Source organism: Meriones unguiculatus, chromosome 15 (genome assembly GCF_030254825.1).
Source record: "Meriones unguiculatus strain TT.TT164.6M chromosome 15, Bangor_MerUng_6.1, whole genome shotgun sequence".
NCBI lineage: Eukaryota > Metazoa > Chordata > Mammalia > Rodentia > Muridae > Meriones > Meriones unguiculatus.
In genome coordinates this window covers 48,682,250-48,693,767 of record NC_083362.1, presented here as the reverse complement: position 1 = coordinate 48,693,767, position 11,518 = coordinate 48,682,250, and positions in this window count along the sequence as shown.

Here is an 11,518-nt window from a genome sequence, read left to right as displayed (position 1 = left end):
TGTAAACTGTGGACTTTAGAAAATAATAGCTTGTGAGCAGAAGTTCATCATCTATAACAAATGCAGCACTCTAGCTCAGGGTGTGGACTGATGGAAAGGTTGTGTGTGTGTGTGTGTGTGTGTGTGTGTGTGTGGATTTGAGGTATATAGAAACTGTACACATTCAACCCAATTTTGCTTTGAGGCTAAAATTACCCTAAAATAAAGTTTATTTAATAAATTTTAAAGTATTTGGTACATGGAAGGTTTTTAAATATTTATTTATTATGTATACAGTGTTCTGCCTGCATGTACACCTGTACACCAGAAGAGGGCACCAGATCTCACTATAGATGGTTGTGAGCCACCATGTGGCGGCTGGGAATTGAACTCGGGACTTTTGGAAGAGCAGCCATTGCTCTTAACCTCTGAGCCATCTCTCCAGCCCCATTGAAGGTTTTAAAACATGGTATTTTTTAAATAAAATAAATTATTTAAATTGAATTTATTATGGTCTTTTCTGTCACATTTCTTATTAGCAGAAGAGCAGTTTAAAGTCATATGTCGTTGCTGATTTGTAGACTTTACTTTAAGAACTTGGAAACTGCAAGAGCACATGCCACAATGGAAAAACCCGGTGAAATTTCTGAATAGGTCTTTAAAACACAGTGGATTCACATTGCGAGGATGATTCTTGAGAGGTCAGCAGGCTCTGTCAGAGGCTGGAATGTGGACACATGTGAGCTGGCCTCGCTGGCGTCCACAGGGATCGAAGCATCAGGATGTCCAAGGACAGCACATGCTTCAATGTGCCTGTTCTTTCTTGTTGATCAACCAAATGATCATCCAGCTTAACCTAACTCTGCCTATTCTGACCATGAAGAACATAAAGGGTCCATGCTTTCCACATCATAACTTCCTTGTTTTTTGAGACATGACATCAAGACTGCATGCAACTCTAAATCCTTCTATCTGCCTTCTGGCTCTTCTCCACAGCATTGTTCTAGTTGATAACAAATAAGAGAATTGAAGGGACAGATGTCGGGAAAACTGCGAAGAAGAGGGAGAACGAGAGATAAAAGGATGGTTAGACGGTAAAGTGGGGTGGAGGAGCCCTGAAAACACAGTAAACACACTGATGTAATCTTCTACATGTGGTACCTAAAGGAAATTTCACCACATCCCAAACCAGGGTCATAAAACAGGCCCAAGGCTTGGAGAAACTGGAGGCCTATAAAGTTGTGGGAAACGGCCAACCCTCACTCCATGCCCTGGAGGGCTGAGGTTGAAAAAATGGGCACTCTGACTCATTACTCATCCTATAACTTCAAAAAGCAGTTTATCCAGAAAAGCAGTGTCTACATCTGGAAAAGCCACACTCTCCCCATCTCGGCTCTACGTGGTGGGTTCTCACATACCAAGCCTTAGGGTTGGAGGATGCCAGTACAGGCTAGCTACTGCCAGTCTAAGAGTCTCTTTTTTTTGTTTCCTTCCACTAACTTATTTCTTGATAGTACCCAGCTTGAATTTCACAAGGCAGACTTCTAAACTAAATGAATTAACCTGCATTACTAGTTTTTTGCTAATATCCCTTTACTTACCAAGTGATACCATTAAAGAAATAAAACTTTAAAGACAAAAGGGATCCTAGTATTCATGACCATGAGAAACTCATAAAAAAGGATATGTATGATGGCAAAGTAATAAAAGTCTAGTCTCCCTTAATGTAAGGAACTAGCAATGCTATTTTCTTACACTAAGTTTAGAGTGTACTATATCAGGCTGTTTTGTTGGGTGTCTGGTTCAGTTTAAATGTCACTACAGACAAATAAAATATTCTTAAAGGAAATTGTTTCTCCTACAGGACCTGTTTTTGAAGGCCAATTGGTTATCCCCATAACAGTCATGTTACTATTGCAAGATCAACAGCTGCTAAGACTGTTCATGACAATTCTCCCAGAAGCCTGTACAACACCTTACAGCACCATGCAAGCTAGCCAACTCAGGTCCAACTTGAGAAGGTAATTGTCATCAGATATTTTATAGACTTATTAATCTTTTTCTATTTTCAACTCCTGAGAAATGTTTATGCAATTATGAGTATATGTGTAAATAAAACAAGTTTACAAACCAAACTTTTACTAATAAATCATATCCTTATTATAAAACAGTTCATTGAAGAGGTTCCAAGATGGCGGCCTCCAGTGTGTACTGTATCTAAGGGGCAGAAGATCAGATCGGCTAAACCTGTGAGTAAGGAGGTGGCTGATCCAAAACACAAGACTTTTGTGTTTCCCAGACTGGAGGAGACATCCAGGGAGTTGGACCAATCAGATCCAGGTCCCCTGTTGCCATCTCCCAGATCCAGGAGTCACGAAATGTGAGCCCCTACTTTTTCCGCATACTCAGGAAGTGTAGGCTGCCAGGTCCATGGACCCTCTGCTCCAGCAGCCAGACATTGGATCCCTCTCATTCCTCTGAGGGCAGAGTCTGGATTCCTAGGAGAGCATCCCAACCTCCAAACTACAGTTCTTTTAGTCCTCCTGTGGAGACCAGGTGGACAATCATATGGATGCCAGATACAAGATAGTGGAGCACAGATGAATCTGAGTCCCAGGACCACAGTGTCTGCTAGGCCTATAAGCCGAAGCTCATCTTCCTTCTGGAGTGCCAGAAATCACCACTATTGTCACCTGAGGTAGATACCCCCCCCCACACACACACACACAGCTTCCATCTGAGGTGCTTGTGGCCCCTCAGCTACCAGCTGAGACACCCATACCTGGCATCTTCAAGCCAAATGCACCTGCCTTGCCCTCCAGAGCACCAGTGACCATGCCTTGTCTTTTGAAACACCCACTCCAGCATGGCTGCATCCGAAATGCCAGCTCCCATTCATGTTCCCCTGGACCTCTCTCATCCTGAAGACTAAACCAAACACCAGAAAATGGGTGGATCCAGTCTTAAATGCAGGTTCAAGGAGCAAAGAGCCAAGGTTATGGACAACCAGATGGCAAGAGGCCAGAGTAATAACTCAATCAACAAAAATCAGGACATCATGACTCCACCAGAAACCCCAGAAAACAATGGATATTCTAACGCAGCTGAAACACAGGAAAATGACCTTAAATTTGTGCTTATGCAGTTATTAGAGGCATATAAAAAGGAAATGAACAAATTTCTCAAAGAAATACAGGAAAATACGAATAGAAGCCGTCAAGGACAGACAGGAAACCACAATCAAATAGGTGAAGGAAATGAATAAAACCATTCAAGACCTGAACACAGAATTAGAATCAATATAGAAAATACAAACTAAGAAAACCTACAGATGGAAAACTTAGAGAAGTGAATAGGAATTACCAACAGAAGATGGAGGAGAGAATCTCAGGCATTGAAGATATCATTGGAGAAATGGATACATCTCTCAAAGAAAACATAGAAACAGAAAAGGTCCTGACACAAAACATCCAAGAAATCAAGGACATCATGAAAAGATGAAAACCAAGAATAATAGGAACAGATGAAAAAGGAAGATTCCAGGCTCCAAGGTCCAGACTTTCAAGAAAATCACAAAGAAAATGCCCCCCAACCTAGAGAAAGAAATGTCCTTAAACATACGAGAGGCTTACAGAACACCAAATAGACTAGACCAGAAGAGAAATTCCTCCCACCACATAATAATCAAAACACTAGATCGCAGAGCTCATGGTTGCGTGAGGGTGTTGCTGACATTTTTCCCCCTGCATAGCCCTTCCTGTCTAGCAGGGAAGCAGCTCCCAGCCCAGTCCAGATTCACTGCTCTGGATCTTGTAACCAAAGTATATGGTATCTTCAGCAATGGAATTTTTGTTGTTGTTGTTTCTTTCTTCCTTTTTCTTTCTTTCTTTCTTTCTTTCTTCCTTCCTTTCTTCCTTCCTTTCTTTCTTTCTTTCTTTGTTTCTTTCTTTCTTCCTTCCTTCCTTCCTTCCTTCCTTCCTTTCTTTCTTTCTTTCTTTCCTTCTTCCTTCCTTCCTTCCTTTCTTCCTTTCCTCCTTCCTTCCTTTCTTTCTTCCTTCCTTTCTTTCTTTCTTTCTTTCTTTCTTTCTTTCTTTCTTTCTTTCTTTCTTTCTTTCTTTCCTTCCTAACCCATGGATTCTAGAAACAGTGTTATCCAACCCTGCAGAGTATCTCCCTTCAAAATCTTTTTATTAAAAAAACAAAACAAAACAAACAGTTTTAAGTGGATTACAGAATAATAAGTTTCTGTGTAGCTTTTTCAAAACACACTGTTTTTTTGGTTAACCCTCTCCCCTCCACCATCCCATGTCCCCATCCTCACCCCCCACTCTCTCTCTCTCTCTCTCTCTCTCTCTCTCTCTCTCTCTCTCTCACACACACACACACACACACACACACACACACTATTTAAGCCTTTCCATCACCAGTATCTTCCCACGGACTTTCATAGCATGTCTGCTCTGCTCTTGCCAGTGTTTTAAGGCATTCCCCTGAGGGCACCTTCTAGCTTCCTGGCCTCTATGGCTATTCCAAGTTAAACACAGAAACGTAGTTTTGGAGCTATGATCTAGTGAGAGAGAGCATGAGATGCTTGTCCTACAGGGCCTAGGTCACCTCACTGGGTGTCACACTTTTCAATTCCAAAGATTTCCCTGCAAATTCCAAAATCCCATTGTGTATCTGTATCTCAGTTTTGTTACCCAGTCACCACTTCATGGACACATAGGCTGACTCATTTCCTAGCCATTGTGATCAGGGAAGAAACGAGCGTGGATGAGCAGGTATCTCTGTGGTGGGTTACAGGCTTCCTTTGCCTGGGTGGGGGTGGTACAGCTGGGTTAGATCACAGTTCTGTTATAATTCTGAGAAGCCTGCACACTGATTTCCACAGTGCCTGAACCAGTTCACACTCAGGCCAACAGTGAATAAAAAAAGGCCCCTATTTCCCCGAGTTCTCTCCAGCATTTGTTGTCACTTGATTTCTTGATGACACTCATTCTGACAGGGGAGAGCCGGAATATCAATGTAGTTTTAATTTGTATTTTCCTAAAGAGTTTTTTTAAGTTAATTAGCCATTTGACGTTCTTCTCTTGAGAATTTGGCTTCAGATCTACAACCCATTTTTTTTTTTCTGCCTTGCTTGTTTTACCAATGCTTAGTTACTAGAGTTTGGAGGCATTCTTTTCTTCTTCTTGTCATGAAGTAATTCAAGAAGCAGTAGCTAGCTGGGTGGTGATGGCTCACCCCTTTTTATCCTGGCACTCAGGAGGCAGAGGCAAGTGGATCTCTGAGTTCAAGGCCAGCCCAGGCTACAGAGTGAGCTCCAGGACAGCACTAGCTTCGGTTCCTTGGAGGCCTGATAGAATTCAAAAGCATGTGCCCAGCTGCATCCACGAAGGCTTTTGTTCATTGAGAGAATTTTCATTGTTGCTCCAATCTTATCTCTTGTTACAACTCTATTTAAACTTATCTCATCTTGGTTTATGTTAGATAGATCATGTGCACCAAAAAAAGAAAAAAAAGAGAAGAAAGAGCTCATCCTTTTCTTTTAAAACAAGTTTTTAAAGTTTTTCCTTAGAGTTTTCTAAATTTTATTGGTATCTATTGTAATGTCTCCCTCTTGGTCTCTAATATTAATTCGGGTCTTGTTTCTTTTGGTTAATTTGGATTATTTTCTGTCCTACCTTTTCAAATAATAAATCGTTTGTTTCATTGGTTTTTAATTGTATTTTTTTCCAGTTTTATTTCATTGATTTCTGTCCTGAAATTAACTATCTCTTTCTTCCCACAGATGGATTTGGTTTGATCTTATTTTTCCAATGCTTTAAGATGAACCCATCATCCTCAGACGCTGCCATCATGCTGTGGGTACTGTCCTCTCTTCACCCCAATTCACAGAAAGTAGCCAGCCTGCCCTGATGCTGAATTCCTGCTAAGAAAAGACTGAAGTGTAATAATAAAACCCCATAGTTATATTTTGTTTATAAGTGTAATTAAATATTACAGTTCAAGGTAACTACAAAGAAATATTTTTCTTTGTAGTCACAGTTTAGTTATTTCCAAAGGATCCTGGTGGCAGAAATTGGTAATTATCACTACAACATCTATTCTTTTTATTTCCCTTTTAGAAACACAACAACAACAACAACAAAAATTAGCTAGACACTTAACTGTGCAGCCCCAAACTACATTTCTTAGTCACCCTTACAGATAGGCAAGGCTGCATCATTAGATTCTGGCCAACAAGTAGGAAGAAAGGAGGGATGGGACACAGTGTGCAGCTTAGTATTCATAACCTTAAAAATACAAGGCTATCACGTAGCAGAAGCCAGGGGCCTCCAACCAGACCAATGACTCATTGCAATGAACATGTGCAAGTAAGTTGCTTAGACAAAAAGGTATAGTGTGTGACACCATGACACAACACAGCTTCCACAGAGAGATTTGTTTTGGTTTGGTTTTAGTTATTTTATTTTATTTTTATTTTCTTTGGGGAGGAGGTTGCAAGCGAGGGGGCAGATGTGAAGTGATGAGGAGATGAGGGGGACTGGGGTGCTTGATGTGAAATTCACAAAGAATCAATAAAAAGTTAAAAAAAAAAAGTCTAGACACTTTCTTACCTCTCCTGCTTGTCACTGTGAAAAGCACGGGGGAAGATAAAGCCTCCATCTTAGACCACAAGATGGAAGTCAAGAGCCGAGCAAGTCATAGCAAGAGAGAAGCCAGGGCCCCACCAACCACGGTCCCTCTGAGTGATTTCACTTGAATAATTAACATAGTAATCAGTTTTCTTTCTAGTGGTCCACTGATATTTTTGCCTTTCTCACAGCATAAAATTTGTAATTAAGTAATACAGCTTTCCTCTAAAATTGTAGGTTAAAGAAAGTATACCTGGAGACACCATTGAAGACTACCTCCTGTATAGAATGTAACTTCCTATTGCAGTCACAATTTCAGTATTGCAAAACAAAAGAACAAAATGAAAACCAAAGCAAAAATCCCACCAGTGGCCTATTTTGAACCTTGCTTAAATAGGACTTCACTTTGCTAATTAGGTCTCTCCTCTCACGCTTCCTTGCACACACCTTAGTTGGGTCCCTTCTCATCTTTCCACCAACATTACTTTTTCTCAGGAACAACAATGACTTTCCTGTCAGGAAATCCAAAGATTGGCAACCCTTCCTTCTGCCCGGCATGCTTGAACGTTTTCTCTTCTTTGAAGATCTCCGCTTTGTTTGCAGAGCTCTCCTGCATTTTCCCCTTCCTGGCTGGCTGCTCTCTTGAGCTTGTTACATCATCTCCCTTGCCACGTGGAACTCCCCCACACTGCGGCGCTTCTTAAGGAGTCCTTTTCAAGCGCCCAATATTTACTTCTACCTTGAAAGTCCAGTAAGCGAGCAAGGAAAATCCATACCCTTGCTTAGTGTACCAAGCAGATGTGGGGTAAATATCAGCTCTGGATTTCAAGAGCCAGCCTGGTTTACTGTTCAGTCAGCAATGCAGGGGGTGTGGGGAGTGTTTGGGGTGAGGCAGGGGGATGGCATTGTCCTGACTTGACTTTGAGAATTAATAGCTCTGAAAAATATGGAATATGTCAAAGTCAATAACAGGCTTTTTTTTTTTTTAATGGATGTTTCCTGTATTCAACTCTTCTTGGTTGTGAATTCTAGTTCCCAACACAAACCCTTTCAGACTTGTAAACAATGCTCAAAAGACCAGCATAGAGAAGGTTGAGGAGCTTGTACTGCATCTGGGTATACTTTACTGCCCACTATACTCCCTGGGATGCTCAGGCACTCTTTGAGGAGAATACATGTTAAATTAGAAATATTGTCAACTGGAGGCAGCCTTAGACCTCATGCAACCTGTATTTAACACAAACCCAACTGTGGGACCTTGATTCTCTCCCTCCACAAGCTACCCTGAGAGCGCAATCAAGTTTAACCACTCCAGCTAGGGTTGGTGTCTCTGTCTTTTCACATGTCATGGTAGTTACACATGTGTCTTTGTCTATGCCAGACAATGTGTGGATTCTGAAAAATGCTCTATTGAGACCTAGCTATAACTTGGAAAATCAGTTGGCAGATAAAATGGAATATTACAAAAGAAAATACTTCCCTTTCTGGAAACTTGGAGATTAAGGAATTGTGTCTAAAGAGCGTGCATTTGACAGATTGGCCCTCATGGTGCTTGGCCTGTTAGTCTTTTGGGTAGCAAATGTTCCAAGGTTCACAACTACCTAAGTTTTTGTATTTATTCTCTGTGGGTTCTTATTCTTTACTTTCTATGATGTTTTGAGAATATAAAAACATTTTGACTTCTTGGTCACACGAAACGAGAGCCACGGTGCTGAATGTGGTGGTTGTTTGCCAATCCTTTGGCTAGCAAATAGTGACAGCTGTAGTCTCTTTGCCAACAATTATTTGGAAGAGGGTACTGGATCCGTTTCTAACTAATTAGATGAGAGATCTGTTGAAGGCCCTCAGGAAACATTTTCTTGCCTCTCCCATCTCCCTGTGACGATTGCATAGGATATGAGCCAACATAGGAAGACAACAAAGAGGTGGTTCATGGGGAAAGGAAGCCAGAAGCTTAGCAGCCCTAAGCCTGTCTAGCAACCACATACATGTATAAATACATGTGCATGCACATACATATGCACAGACCATTCACACATAAACACACCTATATGTGTGTGTATATATTTTGAGTTGAGGTCTCATTATGTTGTCCAGGCTGGCTTCAGCCCCCTGGACTCAAGTAATCCTGCCATCTCAGCCATTTAAATTGCTGGGATTATAGGTACACACAACCATATCCAAGTAACTTCCTTCATTAAGTGGATCAGAATTAGGCTGACAAGTCTCCAAACCTGCAGTCAACACACCGGAAAGTTGTGAGTCCTTTGGGCCCTCTGAGCCCTGCTGCTCAGGGCACTGTAATGGATCCAGAAAGTAAGGAATCCAGGACTGAAAAGAGGAAGGGATAAAATAGGTCATTAGATAGGTCATAAAATAGGTCATCACTCAGGTCTCCAGAGACCCTGTCCTCCCCCTTAGAAGAGGAGAACTCTTCACACACACACACACACACACACACACACACACACACCCTCCTTAGATTTCAATTTATAAGAATGACTTGTGGCTAGGCCTGACCACACAGGCCTAAAATTCTCACTCAGGAGGCCAGCCTGAGCTATACAGACTGATTCACACACAGACACAGACACACACACACACACACACACACACACACACACACACACGTACACACCCAGAGTGAACTGACTGATTGTTAACTACTTTACTTTTTAAAACTATAGGGTTCACAGTTACAAGATAAAAAAAAAAAAATTCTCAAGTAGAATAGCGCACAATGGGTTCTAACATACAGTATGAGACCTTTAATTATAATATATTGGAAACTAGTTATTTTCTCAGAGAGTAGAGTTTGGGAGGATATGCCTGTGGAGGGGTGCAGAAACATGTTCACATACGTGTGGATACGAACACACATGTGGCTGTGCAAACCCATAGATGTGCTTCTGGAGGTAGCCCAAGGTCAATGTCAGGTGTCGTCCTTGATCATTCTCCATCATACATTGACGCAGAGTCACCCACTGACCTTGGAGCTTGGCATTTCAGATGGGCTGAGTAGCCAGCTCCTGGGAAGCCCTGTCTCTGCTTCCCTTACGAAGAGGTTAAAGGCCACTGCCACACACACTTGGCTTTTACAGTGGTTCTGTGGATCTTAACTCTGGTGGTCCCCGGGCTTGCATGGAAGGCACTTAACGAACTGAGCCATCTTTCCAACCTAAAAGAACCTGGCATGTTAAAATTCTCCAGAAAAATGACAGAGACAAAAAGCTGGAGCATCTGAAGTGAGAAAAATTGGCTCATGCAATTACAGAGACTAGCAAAGTCTAGAAAGACTCTAGGGGAGTCCCTGAATAATTCTAGTTTACATGGAAAGGCCTAAGAATGAGGAAAGAAAATGGTATCATTATCAAGTATCTAGGCATCCTGCGGACCAGTCAAGTTAACACATAAAATTAATCACCATGAACTTTCATCAATACACTTCTGAATCTAGGCAAAGAAAAGGCAGAGCTGCAAGCCCCACACAAGCTCCAATGCATCTGTCCTTGACAGCTGCTCATGGCCCAGGTGCTGGTGAAGATGATGTTACAGTAAGAGAAATAATGAGGCCTCCTCGCTGAGCCTGTTCTTTGAACTGGGAAAGAATGTAGATACACGAGAGCCAAAGTCGATAACCTCCTTTACCATGAAACTCAAACCATAAATCTTGACATTTACAAGTGAAATAGAGAAAAGTTAAAAGGTAACACACGGGCTCAGAGACTTTTATGTCAAGGGGAGGATTTTGCAAAGGGAGAGAGGTTCATGAGAATGGCAATACAGCTCTGTGGTTTTTCTAGAAAGCAGGGGGCCATCGGAGTTGGCAATAATGAGCTACTTTTCATCCCGAGTCTTACACTCACAAATGTAGAAGATCCATCCATTGAGGCGAGGAAAAGGCCACAATAGAAACAGAGTATAGGAAGAGACTCTTACCAACTGGAATTTTACACACCACAGAATTCTCTGCCAGGAGTCTTAAAGAGCCCCACTATGAAGATTAAAAACCCATGGTTAGGGTTCTTTGGCACTGATATCAAATACCCCATAAGTTTGCAAAAATAAAAATAACAGGAAGAAAAAAAAAAAAGAAAAACCTCTATAGAAGTTTTGTCAGGTAAAAAGATCCACCCAAGGAAATTTTGAAAACTAAGTCAGCACTTTGTAATGGGAAGTGAAAGAGAGACGAGGAACTGAGTGTTTCAAAAATCAAGAGAAGCTACATAAGACAGAAGGGACCATTTATGAATCTGAGCACAATTTTCTCTGGGATTTGTTCAGTGATCAATGAAGTCTGTACCTACACTCTGTTGCCTAGACTACGTGAATTTTCAGACCATCAGATGGACCACATAGCATTGGAAACCCAGTGAGAGGCAGGAAGAAGGCTTCGATGTATCTTGAGACCTGAGCCTACAGCTCATGCCAGCACCGAGTTGGGGAGAGCACCCAGCGATACCACAAGAGCAGCACACCTGAGCAGCAATATCCTGTTTTTTAAAAAAATTAAGGAGAAGTCAGTTAATTGCCACCATTTGGAGATCAAATCTGGGCACCTTCTAGTCTTTCTACCTAATTAAAGTCCTGGAAATCTTCCAAAGGGAATGTGTTCCCCATCCCTACCTCTACCCCTACCCCTACCCTACCTGAGAATGCAGCGCTTTGCTTTGTAGCACACCAGAAAGAGAATAACCAGAGTCCTTTTCTCTGGTTTGTAGAAATGGCACCTTGTTTCCTGGCCTCTTTCAGAACTACGGCAAGTGGCAGAAAAACTGGAAGCAAAAGAGTTGGAACAGGGTGATAAAGTAAATAAATGAATGAGACCAAAGGGAAAATGCCCCATGCCCACTTCTCTCTCATTTCCCCCTTTCAAACACAAATTACAGAGAAACTCAAAC